Source organism: Falco biarmicus, chromosome 13 (genome assembly GCF_023638135.1).
Source record: "Falco biarmicus isolate bFalBia1 chromosome 13, bFalBia1.pri, whole genome shotgun sequence".
Taxonomy (NCBI): domain Eukaryota; kingdom Metazoa; phylum Chordata; class Aves; order Falconiformes; family Falconidae; genus Falco; species Falco biarmicus.
In genome coordinates this window covers 3,765,959-3,788,642 of record NC_079300.1, presented here as the reverse complement: position 1 = coordinate 3,788,642, position 22,684 = coordinate 3,765,959, and positions in this window count along the sequence as shown.

Here is a 22,684-nt window from a genome sequence, read left to right as displayed (position 1 = left end):
CAATAGTTTTGAGAGCCTTCACATTAGCATGGTGAAAAAACACAGCTGGACACAAAAACTGGCATACAGAGTCAATGCTGATTTTTCAGGGCAATTTGAAAGTGTATTTAAGCCCACCAAGACCATTTCTTCTACCCTCCGCCCTCCTCCCACAAACACCAGCAGCCACCACGTGCACGCACGGAACGTCGCTCCCCCGATCAGATCTAGAGAGGCTCAGTCAGCCACAGAAGTTTAAAAGTTGAGTCTGCTGCCATAACCTGATCCTCACATTGAATCCCTGGGCATCAACTGATATAAATAGTATTCCACATTTGCTCTAGAAAAGGTCAAAAGGCACCCTCTGATTTTTTTTAACGGCAACAAAGATGCTGAGTGCCCCAAGAAATGTGCTGCTTGCAGCGAGTGCATCCAAGCAGTGGATTTATTTGGGCTGTGAGCTGAATTACTTAACCAGGAGGATGCAATAATTCTTGATGCTCCTTCCAGACTTACTGCAACCGTGCTGGCTGTGTAGTTCACGCTGCGAAATCTGACGGTGCTGAAGAGACACTGTTTGCTGTCACCGACCTTTAGAAGTGCTTACCCGGCTGGCTGTGGGGCCAGTTCCCTTGATCGCATCAACTGGCAACTCCACTTTAACAAAACTGTTTTCTGAACAAAATCCAAATATATCCTGTAAATAGCTACTCTGCTCTTGTTTTAGGCATGTCACTTCATTGGGCTATAAATATCAGGAATGAAAGGTCATGAAGAAAAATGCAAATATTGTTTGTAAGGCTTTTATAAACAGCACATCACTAGACAGAAATAAAATAGTGATCTGGACAAATTTCAGACTGAAGTTCACAAAGGGAAAAGCCTTCTCCCATTTGCAAGATCAAGTACAAAGAGGTCTTCACACCTTAAAAAAGCAAGATCCATACATTCTTTATATAGCACTAATCAATGCTTCATGACTAGATAATGGTCTAATAACTTTGTCTCCTGAAGGACTGCTGAGGATCACATGGATACAATTAAGTAAAAAATACAAGTACTTACAGGAAGAGTTTAAAATGGATTAAATCATTAACTACACATAATGGCTAGTGAAATACTCTATGCAAACCAACTGAGGTCACATTAGTTTTCTTCTTGGAAATCTACTGTAGTCAGTGAAAGGAGTAAATTAAATTTATGGGAAGATAAAACACCACACAGTCACTCTGACATTTTGAAAGACAGGAAAATCAAACAGAACTACGGCATTTCGGAGCAGCATCTCTCAACACCAGCTAGGAAGCATGCCAGACCAAGCCCAGAGTCAAGAGCTGGTTCCTGCAGAGCGATGTACAGAAGGGACCTGGCCGCCTGGGCTTCACTGCCAAAACCATCTTTACTAGCAGCCTCGGCTCTCACCTCTGTGTCCTTGCACAAACCAGCTTTGCAGTAGATAACTGGCAATAATTAGACAAGGTAAACCGCATTATATATATATTCTCAGCCCAGGTGTGAGAGACCCCCTTTGCACCGTGTCAGGCACGCTGCTGGGCTGAATGGCCCTACCCACGTGCTTGCGGTTGGGAGAAGTGGCCCTTTTGGTGGGGACTGAGCCCCTCGGCCTGCCAGCCACCCCGTAACACCCCCCGTACAAGGGGGTGTGCGGCTGAGCGGCAGGCTGCGGAGAGGGGCACGTTTGCTCACTCCCGCACCCAGCGGCTCAGGCGGAGTGTTTGTCGCTGCCACTGAGAAACCGCTCTGCCAATGTTTACAGCCATAAATTAAAGCCCATTAAAAACAGAAGCTGACTCTTCAGTGGCACAAGATTTAATGTCCTCTGCCCTCCTTTACTCGAGTTGGTTTTGCTTGACTTGCGTAATGTATTTATAAAATCTGAGCATAGTTTCTTCAAACACTGAACAGCTATTACTGAATACCTTAGACTGCCAGCTGCCTCCCTGTAAGCATCTTCATTACACCCACCCTGTATCGCCAAGGCTGCCCCATTTCAAAGAGTACAAGAATGAATGATGGAAAGGCCTGGATCTTAAAATACTACTAATAAAAAAGTGCTACAAGCTATTTAAAGGATGAGAAATTTTGCAGAAATAAATGAGGCATGAGCATTCTTCATTAGATAAAATATTACCGGGCTATGTCAAAGATGACTGTTTCCTTCCTATAGTATTAATGGGAGAAAAAAGTGATAAATTTCAGTAATTCTGAACTTTGCATTGATAAAGCAAAATTGCACAGGTACAATAGATTGATTAGACTTCTCTGACCGAATCTGTCTTCATTGTAACTCAAAAAAAAAGAAGCAAATAAAATTACTATGGGAGTAGCGTCAGCTCATGCAACATAAATTCTTCTTAAATATTTTAAGATCAGAGTTTGTTCAATTAGCAAAATGTTCGGAGGAGACAGGGAAGATTCATCTGCTGCCATAGTGCTGCCAGGCACGTGCTGGGGAAATGATGGGCTGCAGTTACAAGAGCTACACGTAAATGATGTAGGATCTATATGCGGTTCTTCCAAAATGAGCTTTTGGGTGCAGAGCCTCCCCAGCACTAGGGCCATTTTCAGATGCTACCCCCGCGTCCCGGAAATGGGGTGACACAGAAGCCTGGCGAACGGCCAGCAGCAGCTCCTCAGAGCCCCCCTTTCATACCACCTTCCGAAAGAAAATGGTTGTCTGAGCTGTCTTGGAATTTTAATCATATTTACTACAACTGAGACGCACCACGAAGCAGACAGAGCAGGCATGATTTCCTGTCACACCACATGATACACCAGATAAACATGGCAAGAGAATCAATTATTTTTGGTCACTTTTATTTTTTGCTTTGGGTTTCACTTTGATAAAACCTTTCCTCAGCCTTTTCCCTACAGATGCTAAAGAGATGTAAACTATTCCATTGCTACAAGAAAATTTCAGGTGTTATATTTATTAGTCATTATCTTTGTATGTCATCTTTGATTATGATACTATGTTGTTTTCAAAGGACACTCTTGAATCTCAAATGTTAAACCAAATTTTGTCTATTCAGCTAACACCACACAGCTGACCGAGAAATCTCTGAATGAGGTCAGACAGGAGAGAAATACAGTAGTAAAAAAAAAAAAGAAAAAGAAAAAAAAAAAAAGACTGCTCACTGCCATCTGTTTGCAATTGGATAAACAAATTATTGAAGAACCATCGCAAAGAAAAAAAGTCTCAATTATTAGGTTGAGGGCATGTTTTTCAAATTAACCTGTTAAACTGAAACAGTAATAAAACGGTGATATGCATGTAAAGCCTCTCTAGATCTTTAATGTGTCAAGAGATACGTGTAAAATTGATGTCAGGATATATATCATCTTCAGCAAGAATAAGCTGAATAATTCTTTCTTCTCCAGCAATGGGTGGGAAATGTCCTTTCAGAAAACTTTGCAAAATGGCATTGAATTTCTTTCCTAAAAATTTTCCTCTGGCTCTGACAAGAAAACAACCTCACTAGAGAAAAGTTCTCAAGCACCGTCTTGAGATTCTACCCAAACGCACTGGATTCTACCCAAATGCACACTCAAAAATAAATGTACTTTCAGGCTCTATATATTGGGAGCGTTTAACAAAATGATAAATAAACAGAACTGAATCACTGGGAAGTGAAAGGAGAAACCACTCAATTTAAGCCAGAGGTTTTTGTACAATAGACTGAATGAAAGGACTAAATAAAAACTGGGAAGTGAACTGCAGCACATCTGACAACACACCCACACAAATTACTTCATTCTGATATAAAAGTAGTATGAGCCTGGAGTTGCTAAGGCTTTATGGTTGGTTTGTTATACATTCTGCTTGCCAGCAGCAGCTACACTTGAGCACTGGTGCAGCCTTCACTCTACCATCAGGCAGTTCCTTCCTGCGACTGCACACCAGTTCCACTTTCCAGTTCAAAACCAGACCCAATGTTTCTGCCATAGCCGTTGGGAATTGCTGCCTTAACTATGAGAATGGTTGGAAGGTTTCTGAACAGGTGCAAAAATGAAATTAAAGAATGTGCTGAACAAATACCTAGCAATTTGTTCCTTCTTTTTACTGACAGCAAAACCGTGCTGCAGGTACACCAGCAAGACTTACAACTCTGCACTTCTAGACCATGAACTTCAAGACTGAACTTCTAATTACGCAGCAGTGAGATCCTTTTATGTAAGTGCTTTTGGAAAATCTAATCATTATTTCATAAGAAAATTACTGACCCTGGCTTTAAATTTCCTAACTTTCTCTGTCCATCTATTTATCAATATGAAATATTATATATTTCAACAAGATTTTGGCTGACATGCACACATTCATCTATTCTCTTCTCTTTTGAGATATAAACTAGTTTTCTTTGGAACAATTACTGGAAGGAAAATCAATGCCTCACATCAGATTCTTGGGTTTCTATTGCCCAAAATGTCAGAACAGTCTGCCAGTTATTTCTATTTCCTAATCTAGTGAGCAGAATATGATAGCTGAGATACAGGGTTAAAAAAACAACCCCCAGAACAAACCAAAACCCAAACTCTACTGTTTTATAAGTCATATACTTATAAATGGAATCAAAGAATTTTTTTCCTGTGTGAATTTGTGGCATTCCACCTCAATAGAAAATTTGATGAGTTTGGGTGCTTGAAGCCTACACCTTTTCATAGCTCATGACATCCAAAATTATAATTATTGTCCTCTGCAGAATTTCCCAGCAAACTAAGTTATAATTTTCTTATTAATTCAGTATGAACTTTTCCATACAGAAACTGGCCCAGGTCCTATTAAGAGAGTCATTTCTAAAGCTGAAAAGAGGGCTTTCTCACATGCTCGCACAGGTTTGGCACCTTGAGAATTCTGACAAAGGTGGCCAGACCTCAAGAATAAAAAGAATAGAATAATAATAATAATAAAAATAAAAAAAGATTATGAACAGAATATGTAATCTGGCTTTTCCCCCACGATCATTAGATTACCCCACAAAATGTTACATGTAGCATAATAAAAATGCTGAAACATTTTTAAATATAGGTAAATGCTATAGGAATATGAGACTGGGGAAAAAAAAAAGAAAAAAAAGAAGGATGATAAGCATTAGAATGATAGAAGCTACTTGTCAGAACTAAGTCGATTAATCTGGGGTCTTACTGCCTCACATTCATAAGTATACGATTAAAGATTCCTTGGATACTGTGTTAGCATTAACTAACTCTGGGCAGTCTTTGAGGGCGATACGTTTCAGTCTCTCATGCTCAACAGACACAGACATAAATACAATCTCTCACAAAAAAAGAGAGATGCTCTCTTGTACAAAAGAGAGCTCTTCCCCTATACGCAGTTACTCTGGTTATTTCAAGTACCTTGAGACCCTGTCCTGCCTGCAAACTTTTGCAAATTCTAATTTGATTTTCTTGCTGGGTTTCTAAACCACTACTAATCCATCTCTCCTGCAAGTTTGGTTCCTTGCCCTTTTCTGCAGGGATGCCACCAGCTACCCCTCTGCAGCACTTTCCCCGGCCAGGGATGCACACAACCTGGAAGGCTCCAGGGATGCACACAACCTGGAAGGCTCCTGTTGTCTCCGGTCATTTGAAACTGGCCTTCGCTGGCGGCCAGAGCTCCCCTGCCCGTGAATGAAATCTGTGCTTCCTCCGGCTTAACGACTATGGCTGCTGCACACTGTGATGTGAATTAGAGAAACCCAGCTCAGCAACACGCTACGTTAGTGTGCAGTGAGTTACTTCACTTGTTCTTAAGCTCCCTTTAGGGGATGATCCGATTTCTTTGCAAGCAGGTTTACTATCTTGAGGAATTAATTTTGCAATCAGAAGGGGGAGATTTTAATTGCAGGTTTTGGCAAACTGCTCCGAGGGTAGGAGCAGTACCTAGACCCTCCTTCCCCAGTGAACTAGATCTCACATAACACAAATGAAGCTGATGTTAGGAAAGAATAACAGTTTACATTTGGAAAGAATAACAATTTACCTTTTGTGGCTTATTCTCCCCCACCCCCTTAGTGATAAACCCTCAACAGAGCAGTGCAAAGGGAAGAGAAAAGGTTACTTGAGCTTTGAAACTTACAAGGGAAAACAACATAGTAAATTAAGGACTTCCAGTGACTAGACTAAACATTTGGGCAATTGCCCATTGAAGATTATCTACAAAAATAAAAAAACCTCCCCCGTAGCTGCATGCCCATTAACCCTTTGTTACCAGCCCAAGGCAGGACCAGCACTACTCCCCGCCACCCCGTGCAGCGGAGCAGGAGCCACCCGGCTGTCTGCCCTTATGTCTTCGTCATATTTAAAGATAATTTCATTTCAGGGCAGAAAAGAACAGCGTTCCATGGTGCAGAAAACATACTTTGAAACAAGGTCAAAGCAGCTCTGCTGCTCACTATATGGGATAGAAAGGGAAAAGGCCATGTGGCTATTAGAGCTGATGGATAACAGAAGGTACAAATTTTGAGAACTATTATTCCAACATTAATACTAGCAAAAAAAGAAAATATGAGCTAAAGCATTTTGTCCTGAACATTGACCATGAAGAAATTGGTTTCATTTCATCCTTAGTTTTATAAATACATCATAACACTTGTGATCAACAGCTTGCATGCTGTGTTCTAAAAATGCTAGAATGACATACTGGTTTACATCAAATTTTAAAATTAATTTTTGCCCAAACCATCTGAGCTAAAATCCTCATGAAAGATATTTGAAACAGCATTTGCTAAGCAAGTTGGTGTTGTTTTTTTGGGGGGAGGGTTGGTTTTTGTTTGTTTTTTTTTGTTGTTTTTTTTTTAAAAAGGAAAAGTCAATGAGATTTTTAAAAGTCACAACTGATCAGTATTTAGATCTGGAACAGATATCTGAATATTTTTTGATGTCCCCAGAAAAAGCCTTTGACAATCTATCTAAATCAGATCTATCTAAACTCTCTTTGATGCCAACCCTACTGTTAGTTCCACTGGAGGTTATCTCCAGATAAGCGGGCCAGCCTCTCAGCTTTTACTTTATTCACAACAGAACTCAAGTAGGACCGAATAATTTTTCCAAAATAAGCAACAAGGGACAGTGTGCAGCTTTAACCCCCGCCTCGGCTGGGGCCCAGCTACAGGAACGGGTGCGAGTCACTTGGTGCCAGAAGCACTGAGCGCTATTTAGGAAGATGGGGACAAGCTCTCCAGATGGAAGCATAATGACAAAAAAGTACCTGTCAGGTGTTTCAAAGGAAGATAACAACATGATAAACACAGACATGACAAGAATAGGATTGGGCAAAAGATTTTAGTCCCCCTCCCAAGAGGAATCAGGGAGAAGGAGGGCTTACAGGACTTTTTTTTTTTTTTCTTTTGTGGAAAGGGTCTCATTTCCACAAGAAAAGAATAATATTTCATTGAAAAGCAGACTTCAAGGTTCGATTTTTATCAAAAGATACTAGTTTCCATGGCAAGTAAAATCAAGAGCATTGTCAACAACTCTACAGAAAGACACACGGATCATTTTTGGTGTTATCCTTGTGCTCCGTATACTGTTTTTATGGAGGTTTTCATTTCATATCTCTTAAGGAGACCTTAGTTCTAGCATCTGAGACTAGTGACAAACAATTTGTTCTTCTCATGTGGGTAAAGCACATTGGGTTTATATTGACTTTTAATGAGGTAAACAAAAACAAGATTTATTTTAATTTATTGTGTTTTCATCACATTTGTTTTCTGCTTAGTATTAGACATAATACATTATTGTAAGGAAACAGTCCTTGCAAGTTCGTATGAAACGTTTTGACTTTTAAGCAAAGGCTTTATTTTTTCTTTCAAAGCTGATCTGTGCCTTTATTTGGTTGAAACTAATTCTACCCTTGATAACCATAATATCTAATTCTGCCCAGATATTTCTGAACTCTTGATGAGTTATACAAGGACCTAATAAAGCTTAGCAAGACTTAATGAAATCCTGGTTAAGCTATTCAAACTGAAACCCAACTCTTCCAGTCAGCAGTGAATTCAGCACGACATGCAGGATGCAATTATAAAATTGCGGAGTTCTGCCTGAGTCAGTCATGGCACATGGGGGCATATCAGGGGTTAAAGATGACCTCATTAAAATAAATAGTATTTCTTTGACTCAACTGAGTAAGCTGAGATTTTTAGCCACAATTCCTATGTCATGATCTCCTCCATGACTGTAGCACCGTATCTGAAACCCAATGAGTGGTAATGAGAAGGAAGTGATAGGAAGTGCAATCTTGGCTTTATCAAGACTCCATAATTGCTTTCCTTTTCAATGTTCTTAATCTGTAGGCTATGACAGCAAAGCCAACTAGATAAATTAGGGGACACTAACTAGGTCACAATGAAAATATAAGACCGCGGAAATGTACAAAGTGGAAAAGTAGACACGATGTAGGACACCATGCTAACAACAGAGACAGCAACTTGCAAGGAAATACCACAATATTAGTGTTTTCTATGCTCCAACTTCATAAAAACATAGCAGGCACAAGAACTTATGCCGTCCTCATAAAACCAATAGTACACAATTTTGTAATTCCCCTTAGGCTCATCATGGAAGATATGAGCAAATGTCACTCAAACCTATCCTTACATTTCATCTAGATGTCTTGATTCATAGCAGGAAATTGTGCTAATAAGTCATAAAGGTTCTGTAATTCATTATGTTGTCATTATCGTTTGTAATCTTCCTGTAATTAGGTATCAGCAGGTTTCCTTGGAGAACATATGATTGAGCCTTAAATTACAGAATATTCTCAGCAGCATATGACTGCAAACGGAGTGCTTGCTATGTAGTGTTTCTCAAGTGTATATTTAATGTATGGAGGGGTTTTTAATGCGTGCAAGCCAGTCTGCCAGGGAATGTGTGCTCATTACTGTGTGTGTGCTTAACATCTGACAGGTCTGGGGTTATTAATAACAAGTTGGATCCCCTCATTGCATAAACTAGCACGAGCAACGCATTCCAGCTTTTGATCAGACGCGGGGGGAGTTCAGAGCAATACTGATGTAGCAATACAATTATTCCAGTCTCATGCTTTAAGCTGTATCAGCGGTCAGTTTTCTTAACACATGAATAAATCAGTTCGGTTGATGTCTGCATAAAATAATTAAGGACAGGAACATGCAGTACACACGCCGACATCTCCATCGTGATACAGCCCAAGTGGGTTATATATGGCATTTGACATAGGTGTTTTTATATAAACGTACACAGAATGTGGTGCTGGAAACCTGTCCGTCTACTGTAATGTACAGACAAGGTCACCTGAGGCTCCTCTCAACAAAACCAGGACCCACCCCTCACCCTCTCCATGCTTTCTGCAGCTGCTGCCCAAGCACTGTCCCACTGGCCCAGAGCCACCCGTGGCCCTGGCGGCTCAGCCAGGCTCCGAAGGGGCGAGCAAACATTTTTCTAGCAGAAATTTAAGTGTGCTTAAGAAAACTCACTCTGGTATAAACTGTTTTCACAGTAATGTCAAGGGTATATCTGTCATCATTAAAACACCGACAAAAATACAGTCAAAAGGGCTCAACGAGCGTTTTCAACTGACAATTTAGTGAAAACTGTTAGCCTTTTTACGAAGCCCAGTAATATGCCAGTAGAAACCTATTACAGTAAGTACCTATCCTCAATGAAAAGCAAACAATGAATATCCCCTTATCTCTCTTTCTGTGCAAGGGAAGCCATTAGCTGGCAGAACTGAAATTGAGTGTGAAAGCAATACTTATTTTCCCCATACTGCAGCGAGAAACGCTGAAACAATTAATAGCACCGAGAAGTCTAATTACCTGCATATTTATATTTACCAATTCGGTTACTAGCATGACACTGAAGATGTTCTTCCACTTACAGTCAGACCTTTTATCTAGTTTATCTCAAAAGTGTAGTTTTCAATAATGCCATATACTTACTGTCTTATCTTTCATTTCAAACATTCGCGATAAAGTTTTAAAAATAACTTTAAACATATTTTAAAATTCAAATGAAACTAAGAGATACATCTCATTACTCATGATTGCTATTGACAAAAATAACACAGTATCACAGGGCTTCTATCTCCAATCTCTATAGCCTGATCCCAAGCCACTGAAGTTAAAAAAAAGAAATTGTACAAAATGGAAATATCAGACTCCTACTCATGAAATGAAAGCTCCCAACAGCTATGATAACAATCCCATAAGACAGCCACTGCAGACAAATTCAGAAGAATTCAAATCTCTGAATTTTAAATGATTTTAACAGTTTTTACTGCTTCGTCATTTCTTATTGCCATGAAAGTTGCTAAATTACAAATGCTGCAGTGTAACCCCAAAAGTCACCTGGCTGCTGAAAATCAGTGACTTTCCCCATGAGTCTCAAAGGGTTTTTTTCATTTGCTTGGAGTTTTTTGTTGTTTGTTTGTTGTTTTTTTTAAGTGGACAGAATCCTACAGAGTTCTTTGCACAAAAATACCCCCAGAGCCCATCCCTCCAAACCTGTGTTGATAAAAGTTGGATCTTGATACCTTGGTATTGCAAATCCTTAAAGAAAAAAAAAATAAACCAGCCAGCATAAAACCATGACAATGGATTTTAAGTCTCTTTTCATTTGTTCACAGGGGTCAGGACTAGATAGTGGTAGTAAAAGAGCATATTTGAAGAAATATGGGTTAAATGTGATCCTCGGCTCACATGGGAAGCTCTCAGCTTCACTGCCAGGAAGGGGCTCAGACATATTTATTAATGTAAATCTGACACCCCCCCCAAGTCTCCTGTCATTAGACGAAATGCCTACTTCCACCCCTCCCAGATACTGTGATGCCTGTCTAGCTGTTATCTTTCTACTTCCAAGCAAGCTGCATTTTGGTGATGGGAGCTATAATTTTATTACACGCACAGTTTTTAAAATACTTCTGGTATCCTTGCATTCATAGAAGAGACATCCGACAAATTATGCTGTACCTACTCGGAGTTTCTTGGAAGGAAAATGTTATAAAAATTAAAAATACCATTACAATATCTATAGTTGCACCAAAAATTCTACTGTCTGTTTGGGGAAACTTCTTTTAGAGTCAGATCATCCTTCATTCCTCTGTAGTTAAATATTTAAACAATGTAAGGATCCCTATTTTATATAAAATCAGCAGTAAACACACAGTGCACATGCAGAATAAGGAGGAATGTAGTGTTAACTTGGTATGTTTTTCAGAAAGGATAAGAATTTTCAAGGTTTCAAACGAAACTGAAATGCTTTTCTACAGGTTAAAATTCCTCTGAGATCTTAGACGCTGGGGAAAGGTGACACGTTTCCGTGGGCAGCACCGAGTGCTCCTTCCAGGTCCGGCTGTGTGCGGAGAGGAACCAGAGGTGGGGTGGGAAGGGGGCGGGGGGGGGGGGGGGGGGAAACACGCTGCTGCACTATGAGGGCTTGTACGAGGCAACTTGTGGCAGCAGGAGGGTAAAGCCCCCAAACCTCAGATCTGCAACTTTCCTTCCTTTTTCCTTGGAAGCCAAGACCCACCGCAGATGGCTAGTGCCTAGCAGGCAGATTGCTGCTGTGTCTCACTTACGCAGAGGACAAACAGGAGCTCAGCAGAGGTTTGTCTGCCTGTACGGGCTGGAAGAGGCAGTACGGTTCTTCTGCCCAGTGTCTTCCCCACGACCACGCACGCTACCTGCCGTGCAAGCGAGTGTCGCTGAACCGGCGCTCAGACCCCGACCTCGCAGGTCCTGGGAGGAGGGACCTGCTGCAGTGGGGTAGGTGCCCAGCTGCGCGTGGTGCTCCTTGGCTCTGTGAATGAGATCTGGGGAACATTGCATCAAGAAATCGATAGAGCTAATAAAGCAAACGAAAAGGGTAAATATAATTTTTGTTTTTTGTATTCACTCTTAGTGTTGACACATCAGAACATATTTTCAGGAATGAAATGCCAGCAGATAGGGACAGGGGGTTGTCTGGAGTTCACTGTTTACTGCTTGTTTATGCCACAGTGCACTCAGCTGTAAGAAGATAAAATTTCCTCTGTGTAAAGGAAAAAATCCACTATATTCTACCAGATATATTAAGCAATATTCATGATCAGCCATCCTAGATGAACAATTCTTCCCCCCTCCCTCCCAAGCTACATTTAAGAGTTGCCTTTTTGAAAGAAATTTACTTTTGTCAGTCATCCAAAGGATTCCAGCTTAACCTTTGCATCCCAACACGGGATGCAATTACAGCAGCTGCTTTTTAGAGGTCACCATTTAATACAGAGGAGAGCAATATTAGCTACGGAATATATCAGCAGTACTGGAAATGAGATAAAGACATGGCAGCTGAGTGACAAGCATTAGCAGCAGGCGGTACATTTCCTCTGAAGGTGCTCGGGGCAGCGGTACACTGAACTGTAGCTGGTGCTGCTGCCCCAAAGCAGCCTGAGACCCTTCACTCCTTCTCAAGAGATGCCAGGATTAGGCTTTTCATAAACCATAGGGTGGAAGGAGAAAAAAAATATATTTCTTGAAGTTCACGTAGAGGGTGAACATTCATGTTTTATTCTCTCTTTGTGGTGACCTGCTGATATCTGTCACGGGATTAACTAAAATTGTCCACAGGAAACCGCTGGCCTTGTATTTTGGAATCAAACAGTACTATCCTAAAAGAGCTGCTGACTATATACAGTATCCAAAATAATTTTGTAATATTAAAAGACCACTGGTATCAACTCCTTTACCCTCTTAAGAATTTTTTAGACTTTTTCAATTTACAAAAAAATATGCAGTTTACTATCATATAACCAGGTACCAAGTATGTCACCAAATAGGTATTTTCCAGCTAAAAATCGCTCTTACACAAAACAAGCTGTGCCATCTATTTTGAAGTTGAATTTCTTGTTGACTGCTCCACTTTTTTTCCTTAAAAAATAAAAATGACAACATGACAACTGTCACTGGATGGTCTACGCTACATAGTGCCTGCTGCGTCAGTCAGACACCACATTCCTCACAGAGTGGGGGGAAGAGCTGTTCCTCTTCCATTTTCATGGCAATTACACACTTTTGGAAGTGCCCAGCACTTTAGCATATGCATGTATAATTACCTCTAAGTCGGTACCTGATGTATGGCAATCCTATGGCAACACGACCCCATCAACATTATCTATCTGCTTTCAATCTACCACTGATTAGAAGAAAATGAAGATACGTGGATTAAGACTGACAATTTCACCAGTTTGCTTGTATTTGATGCTTATTCAAGAGCAGCATTTCCTCACAGTGACAGGTAAATCAACTACAATGCCCATGAAAGAGTAAAGACTTGGAACTGGTGCAAAGCAGCCACCGGTCCATGTAGCTGGGATGGGCAGGAGAAGCAGGATTAGCCCCGAGAACATCCACTGGCTGTGATCAATGGCTTTTCCATTGGCTGTGCTGTCTTCAGATGTGAGGAGAGAAACAGGCCAGAGACCATGGGGTAAGGAAAACTTTCAGGTTAAGGTCATAGCAACAGCCAGGCCTCCAGATCTTTCCATCAGATAAGGTTGTGTCAGAATAATTATATTCAAATAGGTTTTTTTCTGGGATCTTCAGCCCTTTTTTTTATTATTTTAGCACCCCATGTATGGATTCTGCCACCATCCCTGCTCAGCGCTGGAACCAACTCATTTCACTCCCATCAGTTAAACAGAAGCTTTGTCAAACTTTCCAAAATTATCCCCCGCTTCTTGTTTGCTTTCATCACTGTATTTACTCATTTTTTTTGTGGTTTTGTGTGATGCTATCCAGTCACGAGAAACACTTTAGAAATGTGCTCAGGCTCCTGTGCGTGTGGCAGCGTGTGCTTTGCCAGCACGATACTACGAACATTATATTCTGATTTTTGTGAGCTCACATTTTTGTCAACAGCACACTTGAAAGAAGAAATCTCCTGAATCCCTAATTAGTGTAAAGGTATAAATAGCCCCAAATTGTGTGTTGAGAGCATCATTTATCCTTAGTTCTGCATGATCTTCATTTTCTTAATTGAAACTAATTTTTACCTAACCCAGGAAAAATAATAAATAACAAGAAAACTTTTTTTCCCCAGCATTTGCTGAAGCTAGGTCCCTTGATTCAGAGAGCACATTGGTTAAATCCAAATTGCTCCTGATGTAAGCCCAAATCGTCTAATGAGATAATGAGATATACCACTATGCATTGCTGTGCCCCTGAGGAATCTCATTAAAATTCGGAACCAGCACTATTATTAACCACTTTCTTCCCTGTGAATACATTTTTAAATTATTTAACAAGATGTATATAAAACAGAGCAGTAGCCATTATTATTTATAAAAGCATTTGTCCCAGTTTGCTAACTGCCCTGGTTTTGCCATCTCTGGTTCAGGAGCAACGAACTCACCAGGTCTCTATAGAAATGCAGAAACTCCTCTGACACAGACTTTCACTAGCTTTGGTGAAAGTAATTTTTATCTGATTAACAAGGGGATATGTTATTCATAGTTCCTCTAGCTCCTAACAGATGGATATGACTCAAGAAAATACAAGACTGATGTATGGACATAGAGAATTGGTTTAATATTTTTAAAAGGAGGCCCAGACAGAAAGGTGACAAGTGGGGAAGCCAACAGTGTACTCTCCCTATAGATAAATGTATACACACACACATATTTACTCTGAGAAATAACCACAAATCCCAAAAGAATAAAAAGAATGCCACATGCTAATAAGAGCAAAACAACAATAGATGCATCTATGAGTAATTTACTTATCACACATATTACTCCAGCCGTTGCACTGCAAGGCACTGCATTTGTCTGGTTTTGTTACTGTTTGCTGTCCTACAGCTTACCAATTTTCACGTCTTGAAATAAAACCGAAAAATAGCTATAGCTGCAGAAAAGCAACATTCTACTTCAGCTATAAATAAACTTTAGTGGGGGATAAAAATAGGCCACGATGGAGATTCCAGCATTCCTTCCGAGTACTCAGCTTGAGCAGGTCAATACAATTTCCCATTATCTAAGAATCAAGTTAAAAAGCGATACTGCTAAACACTCCAGGAAGAAGCTTGTGCTCCCTTTCATGTTCTTTTGGTGAAAAGTGTTATGACTGTTTCAGAAGGCTGATTTTTCTTACTGTAAAATTCATTCTTACTGTTTGTGTCTTGAAGTAAGTGATTCAAATGCCTTTTTTCCCCTGAAATACAACAACTAGGAACACACTCTGTCTGATTGGAACAGAACTGCATTTCATTCGTGACTGTTTTGTGACACTTCTGAAAAGTTAATTTGAACACAGAAAGCCAATTTATGTGGCTAAATCCCTGGCACTATCCTGCTTTACTGGATTTTTTTTTTTTTTCTTTTTATTAATAGTAGTATTACTTTTTTAGCAAAGCATTTTAAAAACTGTCAAAAACCCCATTACTAAAAACATGTCTAAATCCTTGACACCCCCTGGCTTTTGCAAATTTGTCAGCCAAAAAACTGGAGAGGAAAAATGAAGATTCTTGGCTAGATCCTTGCCTTTACTTCACACTTGTCACAAAATTTTAACCAAGCTGAAGACCTTTAAATTGGGGAGAAGCTGTATGTGCGTGAGTGACCACATCAAAACACCTGCAGTACACACAGAAATGGCCAAGGAGTTGGGCCAACAATATCTGTGAATTATGGCAGTGCTGGCTCCAGGTCAGGACAGGTGCTGAAGGTAAGCCAGCATCACTTCATTCATACATAAGACACAAAACCTAGTTTTAGATGTCCGATACCCATAAGCGCAGCATAAACAGCCAGAGAAAAGATGTTGGGGGGGGCTGTAAATATCAACCCACCTACAGACATGCATATACACATACACATCAGTGACATATCAATGTAGTGATCTGATATGGACAAAATACTCTGGTATAAAACCTGCTGAATTAATGTAAAAAATCCCTCTGATGTACAATCAGTTCAATGTGCCTTTTGGCAGTCTCATGGGGCTGGGGCAGGTTTGAAGTGCGCCCTACATTTTACACAAAGGATGAAAACTTGTTCCTTCCTTTAATACCCCCTTTTCTGAAAATCTGGGCATCACACTTTCCCCTGAAATATAAAAGCTAAACATCTCTCTGCTTACCATATTAGTGAGATGCATCAAAAAAGAAAACATTAGCATAATTAAAAATAAGCATCCTTCTCATTTCTGTTTATTAAGCCAAAATGTAATTATCGGAGACATGCTGTACTGGATGTTGCCTTTGCAAACAGACGAGGCTGGCATTGTAAATAGCCTGCTTCCTAACCGTGTATGCATATTTATGTGCCCATTTGTAAACATTTTATTTAGTTGATTTTCAGTCATCAGTTTCTAAGACTTTTAAATACAGTTTAATTAAATTCCATGGACGTAAAAACAATTACCATGCACTCATTTTAGAATATTCTCAGCAACCAAATGTTCGGTGTGTTATTATAATTTTGGGTAATCATAAAGTGTAAATTAATGAGAAGATAGAGGGGCTATAACTTATCTCAGAGAAAGTAAATTGTTAAGTACACTAGTAAATTAATCTATACCAAGTCGAAGAGAACATCATACTCTGCTACATCTGGGGAGATTTCCATTCCTACAGCTATTCCAAACACCCAGAACTGGTCTACTGTGGCTTCACAGGGGTGGTCAATGTTCAGTCCTAAATGAGGAAAGCTGAACTCGTGTGTGGTTGAAGATATTAAACAACTAACTCCCCAACAGCACAAGCGAACATACAAGAGGTGAAGGTTAGGGAAGGATGAACAGACATCCACTGTTCAGTGCTTGACATCCTTCTTGTAAACAACATGCAGCTGCAGATAGTCTCTAAAAAACCCCATCTAATTAGAGAATACTCAATGAAAATTCAAATATACACAAACAGGCCAGAAGGCAAATAGTAGACAAAAATATAGCCAAAGATTAAAATCGAAGAAGGTCAGAAGTATGCGAATGTCATCAAGGCTGAACGTTCAGTAACACCTCCTAGTTGCAAACCAATATCTTGCGACCCCTCCATGATCAGGGGATTGTAGCCATGTGCTGCAACCTCCTCCTTCTAATGAGGCCCTCTGTCCATGTAGGAACATCTCCCAAGCAATGATATTCGCTGGCACTGGTGAAAGAGAAGCTCTTCTGTAGGCTTTTCCCAGGCGTTAAGTGGTTTCCCTCTGTCTTCCCACCACCCGCTTGCACCTGTCAGTGCTGCGGGTTTTTATGAGGATAACAAGGCCAGTTCTTGCAAGCCACACCACTGCCCTCCAGGGCTCCTCAGAATAACAGGGTCAAATCGCCTTGAACTTGTTGCCTCTCATCCCTTTGCCATTCAACTTGTTACCACTGGCAGAGACCTCCTTAATTTTAAGCAGATTTCTTTGGGTAATACAAATTTCTGGACTGGGCCTGTGCTGGTGTTCCAACAGTGGATTGGTTTGAAGCTGCTCTGCAAATTGTTTTCAAAGATTTGAAACCCCAAATGAATCCTGAACCTGGGAGTTCGGAAGTGCAATGTACAAGTCTAAAGAACAGAGAAGTGAAGTGTACGAATGTAACAGCTCCTTTTCAGAAGGAGCTAGATGTAAAAACCCAGGCTTGGGAAACCAAAGAGAACCCCCAGATGGAGCAAATTACTATGCAAGAAAAGGGTACAAGCATTAGATCAATCTTTTCAGGGAAGTCGGCAGAGAGATCTCTCAATAGAGCATGATGAGATAAGGAGGTGTGTTACTCCACGAACAATACAGGCGAGAGATCAGTGGGAGAGAAGATAAGGGTAAAGACTGAAGCAAAATTAAAAACTTAAAGAAAACTGTTGTCTATTCAGGATGTAGCCACACAGGAAATCAAAGTAGAACTTAGTTTTAATCACCTCAACCTTACAAACTGAAGCTGGGGAGTTTTTTAAAGCGACATAGTTTTAAAGGCAACGTTCGTGAAACTTCTCTGCCTTTCTACACGATGATGCACAAAGTCACATGGAACCAGGCACCTTGTCTCTCCCCAGATCATCATATCCCAGTGACTCGCATGCTCCAGGCAATCTTTCACGTCACTCTGCAAAGTTTCCACTAATCGTTATGCAGCTTAAGTGTCTTGGTCAGTACTTCATATATCCATAAATACACCTCCATATGAACTAGGCTGGCTGTGAATGCCTCTGATGGCAGGTCAGATGTTTCCTCTCAGAGCTCCTGGTGTTACAGGTACTTCTGTGAGGCTCCACACATGCCACTTCTCTTTCGCTTCACAGCTGCCAAGGGGGAGGGAAGGCTTTCGCAAAAACTGCTGGGCATGTAACTTTGGGTGCTTAATTTACCTGCCCATAAAGGTTATGTGAATATTATTATTTAAGGTTTTATATTGAACTGGTCTTCACAACAAACACACATTATTAGTAGGACAACTGCCTGGTCAGCATCCTTATCCACTGAAGCTATTCTAGTTGTCTAACTTCACTAATTTTATTACAAAGCTTATATTGTAAGGCCCTGTTATGTATGATTATGCACCATCTACTGTAACACTTAATAGCAATTAAGATCTCCGTGATAAAACATTAATAATAATACATTCATATTAGTTACAGATCTTACAGTAAAACATGTAAAATTTTGCACGCATCCATCAAAGTCAATGGCAAAGAAATATAGATAGAAAGTAATACCGAGACAGCTAGCTCTTCAAGCTCCAATTCATTCTTGTCTGCATTCAACCTGAGAAAGTTCGATGACATCCATTCTGAACGGAAATGTCAGAAAGACAATCACGCAGCAAAGGGAGAGCCAGCACTGGGTCAGTAGGTACTGAAAAATAGATTTGGGAGTTGTCAGCAAAAATGTAACACTAAAACCTGTGAGCATGAATAATAGTGCCTTAAAGAAGGGATATAAATACAGAATAGAATAGAAAGCAAAATGATATCAGTATGACTCTATGAGCAATTTGGGACACTCTAGAAACATAAGAACAAATATCAAATTGTCAGAATAAGAACCTGAAGAAGGTCAACAGACTTAATATAAAAGAAAACAGAAAATGCACCAATCTCATTGCCCACACAGCAAATGAACTAGAAAGAAACATAAGGTCCAATTCACAGACATGGCAATATTGAACTGGGAACAGCATGTAACCTAAAGACAATATTTGGAAAAGGTTGTCATATATTTGATGAAAAAAAAAATCATCTACAAATACGTCATATACTCCTAGATGATTTTTTCTTTCTTTCTTTTTTTCAAAGCTGCATAGCTGTTAGCAAATTTCCCCTACAGCTTTGTAAGGGAGGCCCTTGTGCTCCTATGTGCATGAAAGAAAACAAATTGATGTTACATTATTCACTGAGACACACACAGTGGAGACTCACAGGGCTTCTGAGCTTGCTGCTCTGCCCATCACAGGGCACAGCCAGGCTCCCCTCCCATACACAATAGCTGTAAAGTCAATCTAGACAAAACCTCATTTACCCACTGACTTTTACAAGGAAACCTGCTTCTCTGGCATTGCTGGAGCAGGACTGAGGACCCCAGGCTGGGCTGCTGGGGCAGCTGCCTCCCAAAGGCCGCAGGTGATTCAAGCTGGCAGCAAATAAGTAGGCTTGCCAGTGAATAAGGTTTTGATATTGAGTCTGAAGATTTCTTCCTTCTCAACAGTAACTAAAATGTTATCTTCTATTTTTTTTTTCTTGTAAAAAAGAGTTTCCAGCAAGATGAAGCTGTTTCAAAACTACATAAAATGAAGAAAAAGTTAATGGAAGATGATGGTTTGAACTAAAAATTGGTAACTGTTTTTGAAGCTGACCATGGATTCAAAATCAATAATTGCCAAAAAAGTGAGATTGTGATGGGCTCAGGGCACCTCTCCCATTTACTGAGATACCGGGGTAACATGGGAAGAGAAGCCACAGTCTTTGGAGCAGCACCCTGTTGCTTTCATACTCCTGAGAATGAGTATGCCAGACTGCTGGGGCAAGAACAGAAGCTGGAATTTTATGTTGTTAAGCTGAAGCAGTGGAGACAGTAGTATTGCCAACGATGGCAAAGAACAGAAACCTTAAGGCTGGGTTATAATTATAACCAAGCATGGGTAGCATTTTTTTTTTCCTATGGGAGCTTTTGAAGATACATCCAAATACCACAAACAGGCAAAATATAAATTCTTGCCAGTGTACACTACCAAGGATGAGAGAAAAAAAGAATGATTTTGAATAGCTTATCTGCTGAACTTGGCTCATACTTTCATGAGCAACTCTTTCATTGTGTCCTACTTTGTCATCTGCCTTCACAACTGTTTCAGTTTTAAATTGAGGAGGTGACTCAAGCTGTAGGTTTACTTGACCTTGAACTCTTCTGCCCTCTCCCCGCTATGATGGAACCGTGTCTACCTCTCTACCAAGCCAATAGCATCATCACGCTAAAACTCTCATGGAGAAAAACCTTAGTACAACCAAAGTATTTTGAAAATATTTTGCTCAAAGATAGGGTAGTTAATGAGCAAGAGAAACAGTTAACAAATGATCATCATAGTAGAAGACTCCAGCAAAAGAGCATCCAAGGAGATAACAGGATCAGCAAAACAGATTGTGATAGGAATCTGAAGCTTAGCATGCTAATTCTGCTAAATATAGCTAAATGCCCCTGAAGGTAATAAGATACTGAATGATCAAAGAATTAATGCTGATAAAAGAATTGGCATTGATCAAATCACCAAATGAAGAACAAGGTATTGGTAGGTATATATGAAAAAAAAACCCCAAAGAATTCCCCGGTAGATTTCAGCACAACAAGACACGGTGTCAATGAGCAATTAATAGGCGACAATGGGAAGGCAAAAGAAAAGACACAGTAGGCGTGGAAAAGGCAAAAAATGCCTGTTAACAAAGAAAATGATGGGCAGGTAACAACCCTATCAAAAAGCAGCTGAATAGAAAACCTAATTATCAGAAATCTGTAACAAGAAACAAGCTCAGACAAACATCTAAAAGCCGATTGTGTTCTGGCTGGCACTGCTGTAGTATCTGAGCATCTCAACTCTCTCCATGAATCTGTTCACACAACACTCTTTGAAACGGGGTAATATTGCTCTTTCTTTTTAAGAACAGAGAACTGAGGAATGTCACACCAAGGCCAAGCACCCCAGAGGAGTTTGTGTCTTACTTTCATTGATGCAGCCCAGATGTTCACCTAAAAATCAAACATGAAATCTTTGAGAAAACAGGGAACTGGATCTGAGTCCAAGGCTTACCTTTCTTTAACTGAGCAAACCATCAGAAAATAAGACAAAATTCTTCCACCTAGAGGGCAACAGTGCTAGAGGTAGGGAGAACAGGGCTGTAAGGCAACATTGCCCCTCAAATTCCTCTTGTTGCTAATATTTTTCCAACACTCTTGCTCTTTATTTAAAAAAAAAAAGGAGGGGGGGAAGAGAAGACAGATAAACTTTCCAATCCACAACAGAGGCAGGACTGGAAGCAACAAGATACAAAAATGACTCCGGGGGCATGCAGTAATCAAGATAAAACCAAAATGCAATCACAAAACACCCCAGTGAATACATCTAAAGCCCACTGCTGAATCAAATGTGCTGTTAAGAATTAAACAAAAGAAAAAAGCCTCTCTCCAGCAATAACACTAAAGCCAGATGAAAGCTGCTGGGCTGTCCTTAATCCCATTGAGTAATTTTTCACACTCCTGGATGGCAGCATCTTCTCCTAGAAGCAGTAATTCTCACACCCGTAGAGCTGCCGCTCCCCTGCGCTGGGGGACAATAGCTCCCATGCACAGCAACCATAAATATATGATATATACACACCAGTGGCAACCACTGATAAATTAGTGACATAGGCTTTCCTACCCTGCTGGCATCTCTATCTCTTGTGATTTAGAGGCACATACCAGCTGTATATCCTCATCCCTCATTTGTGGTTATTTCATTAAACAGCTATCATATTATTTCCCATCAGCGCCCTCCCTCACCCCCACAATGCTTGGGGGATGCTTTGCTACAACTGTAAATGATAACACCATAGCATTTTCACTCTGCTGGCAATGACTGCTTTTACATGATTAGCACCCATGTCCCTACCTCCCTGCCAAGAGAAACTTGCTGCTGAAAGAGTTGTTGCACAAAGGGAAATAAAAAAAAGAAAAAAAAAAAGGAAAGAAAAAAGAAAAAACAAAATTGGAAAGCTTAAATGTATCCCAAGAAACAGGAGGAAGAGTGCTGAACACAATCAGCTGACAGTCACTGCCAGCAGACTGAAACAAAGAAAATGGAGCTGCATTTAATGGGAGCATTCAGGAAGCAGCATTGCTGGCACTCTCAGACACATTACAACAGTAATCTTTCTGATCCAGTTTCCAACGAAAGCCAGAGTACTAAGCACAAGTAGAGAAGTGCCAACATGTTTCAGAGCATGTGCAGTGAAAACGTCCATGATGCAGCAGTGTCGGGTCCTGCCCAAGTGGCAGACGGGCACCCGAGGGTCTCAGTGCACCTGCAGCAGCGGCGTGTGGGACAAGGCAGCGAGGGGCCAGCAGGCACCGGCACCGCTTCCTAGAGCGTCTGCAGGAAAACAAACTTCATATGACTACAGCAACAAATATATGCCGTTACCAGAGTAAAGTCCTCACAGAAAATGCACTTTTTAAAAAACAAAACACGACATTTTTTTTTTTTTTTTTTTAGCATTAAGGTCC